The sequence below is a fragment of the Carassius carassius genome, unplaced genomic scaffold, assembly GCF_963082965.1.
Source record: "Carassius carassius unplaced genomic scaffold, fCarCar2.1 SCAFFOLD_57, whole genome shotgun sequence".
In the NCBI taxonomy this organism is placed as follows: Eukaryota; Metazoa; Chordata; class Actinopteri; order Cypriniformes; family Cyprinidae; genus Carassius; species Carassius carassius.
In genome coordinates this window covers 470,001-480,000 of record NW_026775196.1, presented here as the reverse complement: position 1 = coordinate 480,000, position 10,000 = coordinate 470,001, and the positions used below count along the sequence as shown (strand labels likewise).

Genomic DNA, 10,000 nt, shown 5'->3' with positions numbered 1-10,000 from the left:
TTTTTTCAAGATTATTACATAACTAATGAAAATTTTCCAAAAAGCTTACAGCACCTGGTATTCCCAGGCGGTCTCCCATCCAAGTACTAACCAGGCCCAAACCTGCTTAGCTTCCGAGATCAGACGAGATCGGGCATAGCCAGGTTGGTATGGCCGTAAGCGAAAGCTGCTGCAAAGAGAGGGCTAATTAAAGATCAGCCACTGTAATCTCCAGTTCATTATATAAGTTCGGAATAAAACCCAAAAGCTTACAGCACCTGGTATTCCCAGGCGGTCTCCCATCCAAGTACTAACCAGGCCCAAACCTGCTTAGCTTCCGAGATCAGACGAGATCGGGCATAGCCAGGTTGGTATGGCCGTAAGCGAAAGCTGCTGCAAAGAGAGGGCTAATTAAAGATCAGCCACTGTAATCTCCAGTACATTATATAAATAGGGACGAAAACCCTAAAGCTTACAGCACCTGGCAATCCCAGGCAGTCTCCCATCCAAGTAGTAACCAGAACCAAACATGCTAAGATTCAGACATCGGGCATTGACTCTTTTTTTTTTTTTTTGCACGATTATTATATAATTAGTGAAAAAATTCCAAAAAGTAAAAAAATTTGAAAAATTTCCAAAAAGCTTTCAGCACCTGGTATTCCCAGGCGGTTTCCAATCCAAGTACTAAACAGGCATAGCCAGGTATGGCCGTAAGCGAAGGCTGCTGCAGAGAGAGGGCTATTTAAAGATCAGCCACTCTAATCTCCAGTTCAATATATAAGTAGGGAAGAAAACCCAAAAGCTTACAGCACCTGGTATTATTCTCAGGCAGTCTCCCATCCAAGTAATAACCAGAACCAAACATTCTAAGATTCAGAGATCTGGCATTGACTCTTTTTTTTTTTTTTTCAAGATTATTACATAACTAATGAAAATTTTCCAAAAAGCTTACAGCACCTGGTATTCCCAGGCGGTCTCCCATCCAAGTACTAACCAAGCCCAAACCTGCTTAGCTTCCGAGATCAGACGAGATCAGGCATAGCCAGGTTGGTATGGCCGTAAGCGAAACCTGCTGCAAAGAGAGGGCTATTTAAAGATCAGACACTCTAATCTCCAGTTCATTATATAAGTTCGGAATAAAACACAAAAGCTTACAGCACCTGGTATTCCCAGGCGGTCTCCCATCCAAGTACTAACCAGGCCCAAACCTGCTTAGCTTCCGAGATCAGACGAGATCGGGCATAGCTTTTTTTTTTTTTTTAATTTTTTTTTTTTTTAATCATACAATTTCATTCATCTCATAATCAAACTAACATCGTCATTGAAGTTTGTTGCTGAAGGAATAAAATTCACATTACATAACAATATGTCATCTTAATCATCTTCTCCTGGCATGTAAAAATGCTTTTGTTTAAAGATACATATAACATAATTTGTGAAAATTTTATAAAAATCCGCCATCTGGTTTTCCAATTTAAAATAATTGTATAACATTTCTACATAACTTTCAACCATTTGTTTAAAAAGCACCCATAAGTTTAAAATACAATCTCTGTTTCTGGCTACATTTCTCCTTTTCAATATTGCTTTTTTTGCCAAGATTAAAAACAAATTCACAAGTTTCTTATTTTCTTTGTTCTCTGTCATTCCCAGCATAAAAAACCTTTTCCAGTCAGTCACCTCTTCATTTTCTCTTAATTCTTTGACAATTTCTTTCAGTTCATTAAAAAATGGGTTAAGTTTTCCACATAATAAAAACAAATGTAAAATACCTTCATCTTCTTTTTTACAGACTTTACATTGAGCATTTGTTGCCTTCTGCATTATACACAATCTCATTTCTGTATAGATCACATTTTGTCTGATAAAATAGTCTAAACATTCTAAATCTACATCCAACCATTTCCATGTTCTATTCTTCCAAATGTCTTTTTCTTCGATTTCATTAAAATGCCTTAACCAAATCTGGTTGGCAACAGGTTTTTTAAAAACTCTATTTATAAAAAACTCATAGAACATTTTCACAGTACACAAATTAAAATCCACCCTCTTTTCTTTAAATTTTAAAAACACCAACATTTTATTTTCTCGTTCTCCCTTCTTTTTAATCTCATCTAGCCATTGCCTTGGGATTGCTTTCTTGACATCTTCATACTGTTTTTTTAAAACCATGACATTAAAATCCTCCTTCTCCTCCTCCATTGCATCTTTAATCACTTGGAGTGGTAAAAATCCCTCTTTCACCTCCCATAAAACATCTCTCACTTTTACGATCCCCACTTTTAGCCACTTCTTAAAATAGATATCTCGCTCGTGTATCTTTATTTTGTCATTTAAAAACAGAGGCTGATTTAAAATCGCTTCCCTCCCCTCCGGATTAAAATCCACCTCTGTTAAAAAAAGCCTCCAAGCATTTAAAACCTCTTTATAAAACTGTGGTATCCCCTCCATCATCCAACTTTTCAACTTCATCCATAAAATGTTTTCCCCAAGGTTAAAATTCCCACATTTATTTAAATAAAAACCCATCAATTTCTTCCATTCATCTCTCTTCTTATCATCCAAATATTTCTTAACCACTTTTACCCTCATGCTTTTCATCTTCTGTTCCACATCGACTAAACCCATCCCTCCCTCTTCTGGTTTTCCTATCAGCGTATTGTACGCTATCCTTGGAGGCTTTTTTTCCCATAAAAATTCTAAAATACTCTTTTTTATTCTCTTAAAAACCCAGTTTGGCAATGGCATCACATGTAATTTGTACCACATTTTTGATAACATTAACATGTTTACAATTAAAATTTTTCCTTTCAAACTTAAAAACCTGTTTCTCCAAAAAATCAGTCTCCTATCCATCCCTCCCAATGTCTCATCCCACATATTATCAACAGTTTCCTTCTCATTCTTTGCTAACCCCGCTCCTAAAATCCTCATTTCTTGTACCTCTAGGAATTTAACAACCCCCGTTAAAACCTCTGACCTTCCGAACTTCATATATACTGTTTTTTCTTCATTTATTTTTGCACCTGATCCCTCACAATAGCATTTCATTTTTTCCATTACTTCTTTAACACTTTCTATATTTTCAACAATAATTGTGGTATCATCCGCATACTGGAATATTTTAGTCAGTTCCTCTTTTTCTTCTAGTTTTATTCCCTTTATTTTTTTCTCTCTGTTTATTAAAAGCCCTAATGGTTCAGCCACCAAAGAATATAACTTCGCTGACAGTGGACACCCTTGTCTTATAGACCTTAAAACTTTAAAAGGTTCCGTTAAAAAACCATTACATTTAACTTTTGTTAAAATATCGCTGTATAAAACTGAGATCCATTTTATAAAATTCTCTCCAAAACCAAATTGTTTTAAAACCGCCAATAAAAACCCATGCTCCACTCTGTCAAAAGCCTTCTCGAAATCCATGCTTATTATATATGCCTCCTTTCCTTTTTCTTTTATGTACCCCATTATATCTCTTATGCTACTCGTGATATCTGCTATGTCCCTCCCCTTTACTCCATATGCCTGGTTAGTCTCTATTATGTTTGGCATAATATTTTTTAATCTGTTCGCTAAAACCCTGGCTAAAATTTTAAAATCTGTGTTTAACATTGTAATGGGCCTAAAATTCCTCAGTTCCGCTTTGTCTCCTTTTCTCTTGTAGATTATTTTCATTAAGCCTAAGCCCATTCTTGGGTGTACTCTTTCTTTTTTAAAAACCTCTTCATAGACTTCTTTTAAAATCGGGCTTACTTTTTCTTTAAAAACCTTATAAAACTCACTTCCAATACCATCTATTCCTGGGCTTTTCTTCACACTTAGCTGATTTATTGCTTGTATAATTTCCTCAGTTGTTATTCCCTTATCACATTCCTTTTTATCTCCCTCACCGACTTTTCGTGTTATCTGTTGTAACAAAATGTTCCTTTTTTCCTCATCCCCTTCCTCTGATCTAAAAAGTTCTTCATAATATGTGCTTATTTCCTTTAAAATTCCCTCCGTGCTTAAAACAACTTGTCCTTCCTTATTCCTAAGTTCTTTAATTATTCCCGCCTTCGCCCTGCTTTTCTCAAGGTTAAAAAAGAATCTACTACATTTTTCCCCTTCTACTGTATATTTAGCTTTACTTCTTAACGTTGCCCCTTTATATTTTCCTTCTTCGATTTTCCTCAACTTTTCCTCCACTTCAATTACTCTTTGCACGTTTACTTCATTTTTATTTAACTCCTCTCTTAACGTCTTTCTTATTTCTTGTTCCTTTGTTCTTTTTACCTTTTGTAACAATTTACAGTAATTCATTACATATTTCTTTATGTCATATTTCATGTTTTCCCACCATTGCCTTTTATCTTCTATGTACATCAAGTCTTTTTTCCCCTCATCTAATTTATTTTCTATCTCTTTTTTAAAACTCTCTTCCTTTAAAACTTCAGTGTTTAAAATCCATACCCCTGGTCCCCTCATTTCCTTTTTAAAATCCATTCTCATTTGCACCATTTTGTGATCACTTAAAGTCGTTTCTTTATAAAACACTCCATCAATAAAACATTCCAAATTCCTAGTACTTAAAAAGTAGTCTATTCTAGTTTGACACATAAAATTCCCTACCAGCTGTCTTCTTGAAAATTCCCTCTTTTTCCCATTTCTTTCTCTCCACACATCAATCATGTTCTTCTCCTCCATCAATGAAATTAACTCCTTTCTTCCCCCATCCGATTTAAAAACCATTCCGTTAGCCATATCCATTTTACTAAAAACAGTGTTAAAATCCCCCGCAATTATTACCCTCTTCCATTTTTCCATTAATTCAGCTATTACATTAAAATATTTTTTCTTTTCTATTTCTTCATTTGGAGCATGTACGTTTACTAAAATAAAATCATCTTCATCCATCTTAATTTCTACAGCCATGCATTTTCCTTTTGTATCATTATACATTTGCTTTGACCTGATACCTCTATCGTTTCTTATTAACATCGCAACTCCTCCTCCTATTTTTCCCTCAGCATTATTAAAAAATAATTCCCCTTCCCATCTTTTTTTAAAATCCTCCATTACACTCTCTTTCCAGTTTGTTTCTTGCAATAAAATCACATCTTCATCCCTGCACAGTTCCTTGACTTTTTCAAATTTCACACCATTGATTAACCCTCTTGCATTAAAAGTAACAATTTTCAACACAATTAAAAAAGATAAAAAGACAAACTTTAGCATCATAATTTCGTTATCCTACTTCCTCCCCCTCTTTTGCACTTCTTCCACAGTCTTGTTTCACCTCATTACTTTGTTTACACATTTTATTTTTAGCTTTTTCTAAATTGGGTATTACCTTAACTTTTCTTCTTCTTTTATTGGATGTACTTGCAGTGCTGTCTCCGCCCATGTTTTCACTGTCTTTGTTATTTCTGTCCGTCTCACCGATCCATTCAGTCTCTTCTGGCTCTTCCGTTTCTGCTTTTCCAACCTCATTTAACTCCATCTGTACCTCCATTTCCACAATGTCCTGTGTTAACTCAGTCTTTTCAATCTCATTTTCATTGTCCTTGCTTACATTGTCCTCTCTTTGCATTTCTCCGGTGTCTTCCCTTTGCTCCTCTTCATTGTCTGTCTCATGCATCTGCCCACTCCCCCTCTCTTCTCCATTTTGCTGGTCTCCATACCAGCACTCGCATTTGTCCAGTACACAATTGCAGTCTGGACACATCACCACCTTACAGTCCCTCGCGAAGTGGCCTGTTTCCGAGCATTTAAAACATTTAAAGTCTGGACAGTCCTTCATCACATGATCAGGGCTCATACACAACCTGCAGGTTCTCACCTGCTTGCTATGTATCACTCTATAGTATTGTGGACCATCTTCCATTTCAATTCGAGTACTGTAGGGCAAGGAGGCCACTTCTTTTGGGAACTGTACCTTAAGGAACCTCGTTCCATCTTCTATGTTGGTGCCGGTATAAAATCTTCTTCTTATCTGAGAGACAGGAGTTACCCCCCATCCCTCCAGCTTCTGTAGAATCTCTGCATCATCCAGGTAAGCGGGCAGATGCATGAAAGAGACAACAAATTCTCTGTTATTCAATTTCTTAATTTCACATAGTTTTCCTTTAATCATCAATCCTTCGCTCAGATTTTCAATATCTTCTTCCTTTTCAAACGTAATTTCGTACTCCTTCATCATTTTGGGTCTTACAGCTAATATTTTTGTCACATCCAACTTATCTTTCAGCGCTTGTATTATGTCTTCTGCTTTTCCTTCGTGCACTTCAGTCAAATCCACTACTACTGTAGCTTCTTTGGTGTAGGTTCTTTTAAATCTCCTTTCAGGTCCATCCTTTTCTCGTTGAGTTTTTTCCAGTCCGTTTGTCATTTGTCGCCGTGTTCCTCGTGCCAAGTCCATGTCTGTTGCCGTAGTTCCATCCATTTTTCAAAAATAAATAAAACAAAAAACGAAAAAAAACAACAAAAAACAAAAAACAAAATGATCCCTCCCAAACAGCTATGCTGTTGGGAGGACAAGTAACAAAAATAACCAAAAATTTAAACAAAAACAATTATTAAGACTCAAATAACCAAAAAACAAAAAAAAACACAAACAATTTTGGGTGAACCTTCTTCACCCTTCTATAGCCACCTCACTTCCTGTTTCTCACTAGCTCTCTAGCGCCCTCAGGTTGGTATGGCCGTAAGCGAAAGCTGCTGCAAAGAGAGGGCTAATTAAAGATCAGCCACTGTAATCTCCAGTTCATTATATAAGTTCGGAATAAAACCCAAAAGCTTACAGCACCTGGTATTCCCAGGCGGTCTCCCATCCAAGTACTAACCAGGCCCAAACCTGCTTAGCTTCCGAGATCAGACGAGATCGGGCATAGCCAGGTTGGTATGGCCGTAAGCGAAAGCTGCTGCAAAGAGAGGGCTAATTAAAGATCAGCCACTGTAATCTCCAGTACATTATATAAATAGGGACGAAAACCCTAAAGCTTACAGCACCTGGCAATCTCAGGCAGTCTCCCATCCAAGTAATAACCAGAACCAAACATTCTAAGATTCAGAGATCTGGCATTGACTCTTTTTTTTTTTCAAGATTATTACATAACTAATGAAAATTTTCCAAAAAGCTTACAGCACCTGGTATTCCCAGGCGGTCTCCCATCCAAGTACTAACCAGGCCCAAACCTGCTTAGCTTCCGAGATCAGACGAGATCGGGCATAGCCAGGTTGGTATGGCCGTAAGCGAAAGCTGCTGCAAAGAGAGGGCTAATTAAAGATCAGCCACTGTAATCTCCAGTACATTATATAAATAGGGACGAAAACCCTAAAGCTTACAGCACCTGGCAATCCCAGGCGGTCTCCCATCCAAGTAGTAACCAGAACCAAACATGCTAAGATTCAGACATCGAGCATTGACTCTTTTTTTTTTTTTTTTCAAGATTATTACATAACTAAAGAAAATTTTCCAAAAAGCTTACAGCACCTGGTATTCCCAGGCGGTCTCCCATCCAAGTACTAACCAAGCCCAAACCTGCTTAGCTTCCAAGATCAGATGAGATCAGGCATAGCCAGGTTGGTATGGCCGTAAGCGAAAGCTGCTGCAAAGAGAGGGCTATTTAAAGATCAGACACTCTAATCTCCAGTTCATTATATAAGTTCGGAATAAAACCCAAAAGCTTACAGCACCTTGTATTCCCAGGCGGTCTCCCATCCAAGTACTAACCAGGCCCAAACCTGCTTAGCTTCCGAGATCAGACGAGATCGGGCATAGCCAGGTTGGTATGGCCGTAAGCGAAAGCTGCTGCAAAGAGAGGGCTAATTAAAGATCAGCCACTGTAATCTCCAGTACATTATATAAATAGGGACGAAAACCCTAAAGCTTACAGCACCTGGCAATCCCAGGCGGTCTCCCATCCAAGTAGTAACCAGAACCAAACATGCTAAGATTCAGACATCGGGCATTGACTCTTTTTTTTTTTTTTTTTTTTTTTTTTGCACGATTATTATATAATTAGTGAAAAAATTCCAAAAAGTAAAAAAATTTGAAAAATTTCCAAAAAGCTTTCAGCACCTGGTATTCCCAGGCGGTTTCCCATCCAAGTACTAAACAGGCATAGCCAGGTATGGCCGTAAGCGAAGGCTGCTGCAGAGAGAGGGCTATTTAAAGATCAGCCACTCTAATCTCCAGTTCAATATATAAGTAGGGAAGAAAACCCAAAAGCTTACAGCACCTGGTATTATTCTCAGGCAATCTCCCATCCAAGTAATAACCAGAACCAAACATTCTAAGATTCAGAGATCTGGCATTGACTCTTTTTTTTTTTTTTCAAGATTATTACATAACTAATGAAAATTTTCCAAAAAGCTTACAGCACCTGGTGTTCCCAGGCGGTCTCCCATCCAAGTACTAACCAAGCCCAAACCTGCTTAGCTTCCGAGATCAGACGAGATCAGGCATAGCCAGGTTGGTATGGCCTTAAGTGAAAGCTGCTGCAAAGATAGGGCTAATTAAAGATCAGCCACTGTAATCTCCAGTACATTATATAAATAGGGACGAAAACCCTAAAGCTTACAGCACCTGGCAATCCCAGGCGGTCTCCCATCCAAGTAGTAACCAGAACCAAACATGCTAAGATTCAGACATCGGGCATTGACTCTTTTTTTTTTTTTTTCAAGATTATTACATAACTAAAGAAAATTTTCCAAAAAGCTTACAGCACCTGGTATTCCCAGGCGGTCTCCCATCCAAGTACTAACCAAGCCCAAACCTGCTTAGCTTCCAAGATCAGATGAGATCAGGCATAGCCAGGTTGGTATGGCCGTAAGCGAAAGCTGCTGCAAAGAGAGGGCTATTTAAAGATCAGACACTCTAATCTCCAGTTCATTATATAAGTTCGGAATAAAACCCAAAAGCTTACAGCACCTTGTATTCCCAGGCGGTCTCCCATCCAAGTACTAACCAGGCCCAAACCTGCTTAGCTTCCGAGATCAGACGAGATCGGGCATAGCCAGGTTGGTATGGCCGTAAGCGAAAGCTGCTGCAAAGAGAGGGCTAATTAAAGATCAGCCACTGTAATCTCCAGTACATTATATAAATAGGGACGAAAACCCTAAAGCTTACATCACCTGGCAATCCCAGGCGGTCTCCCATCCAAGTAGTAACCAGAACCAAACATGCTAAGATTCAGACATCGGGCATTGACTCTTTTTTTTTTTTTTTTTTTTTTTTTTTTGCACGATTATTATATAATTAGTGAAAAAATTCCAAAAAGTAAAAAAATTAGAAAAATTTCCAAAAAGCTTTCAGCACCTGGTATTCCCAGGCGGTTTCCCATCCAAGTACTAAACAGGCATAGCCAGGTATGGCCGTAAGCGAAGGCTGCTGCAGAGAGAGGGCTATTTAAAGATCAGCCACTCTAATCTCCAGTTCAATATATAAGTAGGGAAGAAAACCCAAAAGCTTACAGCACCTGGTATTATTCTCAGGCAATCTCCCATCCAAGTAATAACCAGAACCAAACATTCTAAGATTCAGAGATCTGGCATTGACTCTTTTTTTTTTTTTCAAGATTATTACATAACTAATGAAAATTTTCCAAAAAGCTTACAGCACCTGGTGTTCCCAGGCGGTCTCCCATCCAAGTACTAACCAAGCCCAAACCTGCTTAGCTTCCGAGATCAGACGAGATCAGGCATAGCCAGGTTGGTATGGCCATAAGCGAAAGCTGCTGCAAAGAGAGGGCTATTTAAAGATCAGACACTCTAATCTCCAGTTCATTATATAAGTTCGGAATAAAACCCAAAAGCTTACATCACCTGGTATTCCCAGGCGGTCTCCCATCCAAGTACTAACCAGGCCCAAACCTGCTTAGCTTCCGAGATCAGACGAGATCGGGCATAGCCAGGTTGGTATGGCCGTAAGCGAAAGCTGCTGCAAAGAGAGGGCTAATTAAAGATCAGCCACTGTAATCTCCAGTACATTATATAAATAGGGACGAAAACCCAAAAGCTTACAGCACCTGGCAATCCCAGG

The 10,000-nt window shown here is 38.3% G+C and overlaps 12 non-coding genes across 12 annotated transcripts; all 12 read right to left on the bottom strand.

The window, feature by feature from the left end:
* Nucleotides 1–42: 42 nt before the first annotated feature.
* LOC132138761 (5S ribosomal RNA) lies at nucleotides 43–161 on the bottom strand. The gene has a single exon (XR_009433041.1). It is a non-coding gene; the product is annotated as a 5S ribosomal RNA (ribosomal RNA).
* Nucleotides 162–245: 84 nt separating this feature from the next.
* On the bottom strand, nucleotides 246–364 carry LOC132138750 (5S ribosomal RNA). Its single transcript, XR_009433030.1, has one exon. It is a non-coding gene; the product is annotated as a 5S ribosomal RNA (ribosomal RNA).
* A 560-nt stretch (nucleotides 365–924) lies between these two features.
* LOC132138060 (5S ribosomal RNA) lies at nucleotides 925–1,043 on the bottom strand. The gene has a single exon (XR_009432370.1). It is a non-coding gene; the product is annotated as a 5S ribosomal RNA (ribosomal RNA).
* Nucleotides 1,044–6,751: 5,708 nt separating this feature from the next.
* Nucleotides 6,752–6,870, bottom strand: LOC132138738 (5S ribosomal RNA). Its single transcript, XR_009433019.1, has one exon. It is a non-coding gene; the product is annotated as a 5S ribosomal RNA (ribosomal RNA).
* Nucleotides 6,871–7,092: 222 nt separating this feature from the next.
* On the bottom strand, nucleotides 7,093–7,211 carry LOC132138726 (5S ribosomal RNA). The gene has a single exon (XR_009433008.1). It is a non-coding gene; the product is annotated as a 5S ribosomal RNA (ribosomal RNA).
* A 227-nt stretch (nucleotides 7,212–7,438) lies between these two features.
* LOC132138527 (5S ribosomal RNA) lies at nucleotides 7,439–7,557 on the bottom strand. The gene has a single exon (XR_009432816.1). It is a non-coding gene; the product is annotated as a 5S ribosomal RNA (ribosomal RNA).
* Nucleotides 7,558–7,641: 84 nt separating this feature from the next.
* Nucleotides 7,642–7,760, bottom strand: LOC132138388 (5S ribosomal RNA). The gene has a single exon (XR_009432682.1). It is a non-coding gene; the product is annotated as a 5S ribosomal RNA (ribosomal RNA).
* A 570-nt stretch (nucleotides 7,761–8,330) lies between these two features.
* On the bottom strand, nucleotides 8,331–8,449 carry LOC132138915 (5S ribosomal RNA). Its single transcript, XR_009433190.1, has one exon. It is a non-coding gene; the product is annotated as a 5S ribosomal RNA (ribosomal RNA).
* A 226-nt stretch (nucleotides 8,450–8,675) lies between these two features.
* On the bottom strand, nucleotides 8,676–8,794 carry LOC132138526 (5S ribosomal RNA). The gene has a single exon (XR_009432815.1). It is a non-coding gene; the product is annotated as a 5S ribosomal RNA (ribosomal RNA).
* Nucleotides 8,795–8,878: 84 nt separating this feature from the next.
* Nucleotides 8,879–8,997, bottom strand: LOC132138387 (5S ribosomal RNA). Its single transcript, XR_009432681.1, has one exon. It is a non-coding gene; the product is annotated as a 5S ribosomal RNA (ribosomal RNA).
* A 571-nt stretch (nucleotides 8,998–9,568) lies between these two features.
* LOC132138524 (5S ribosomal RNA) lies at nucleotides 9,569–9,687 on the bottom strand. The gene has a single exon (XR_009432813.1). It is a non-coding gene; the product is annotated as a 5S ribosomal RNA (ribosomal RNA).
* Nucleotides 9,688–9,771: 84 nt separating this feature from the next.
* Nucleotides 9,772–9,890, bottom strand: LOC132138017 (5S ribosomal RNA). The gene has a single exon (XR_009432330.1). It is a non-coding gene; the product is annotated as a 5S ribosomal RNA (ribosomal RNA).
* Between the last annotated feature and the right edge of the window lie 110 nt (nucleotides 9,891–10,000).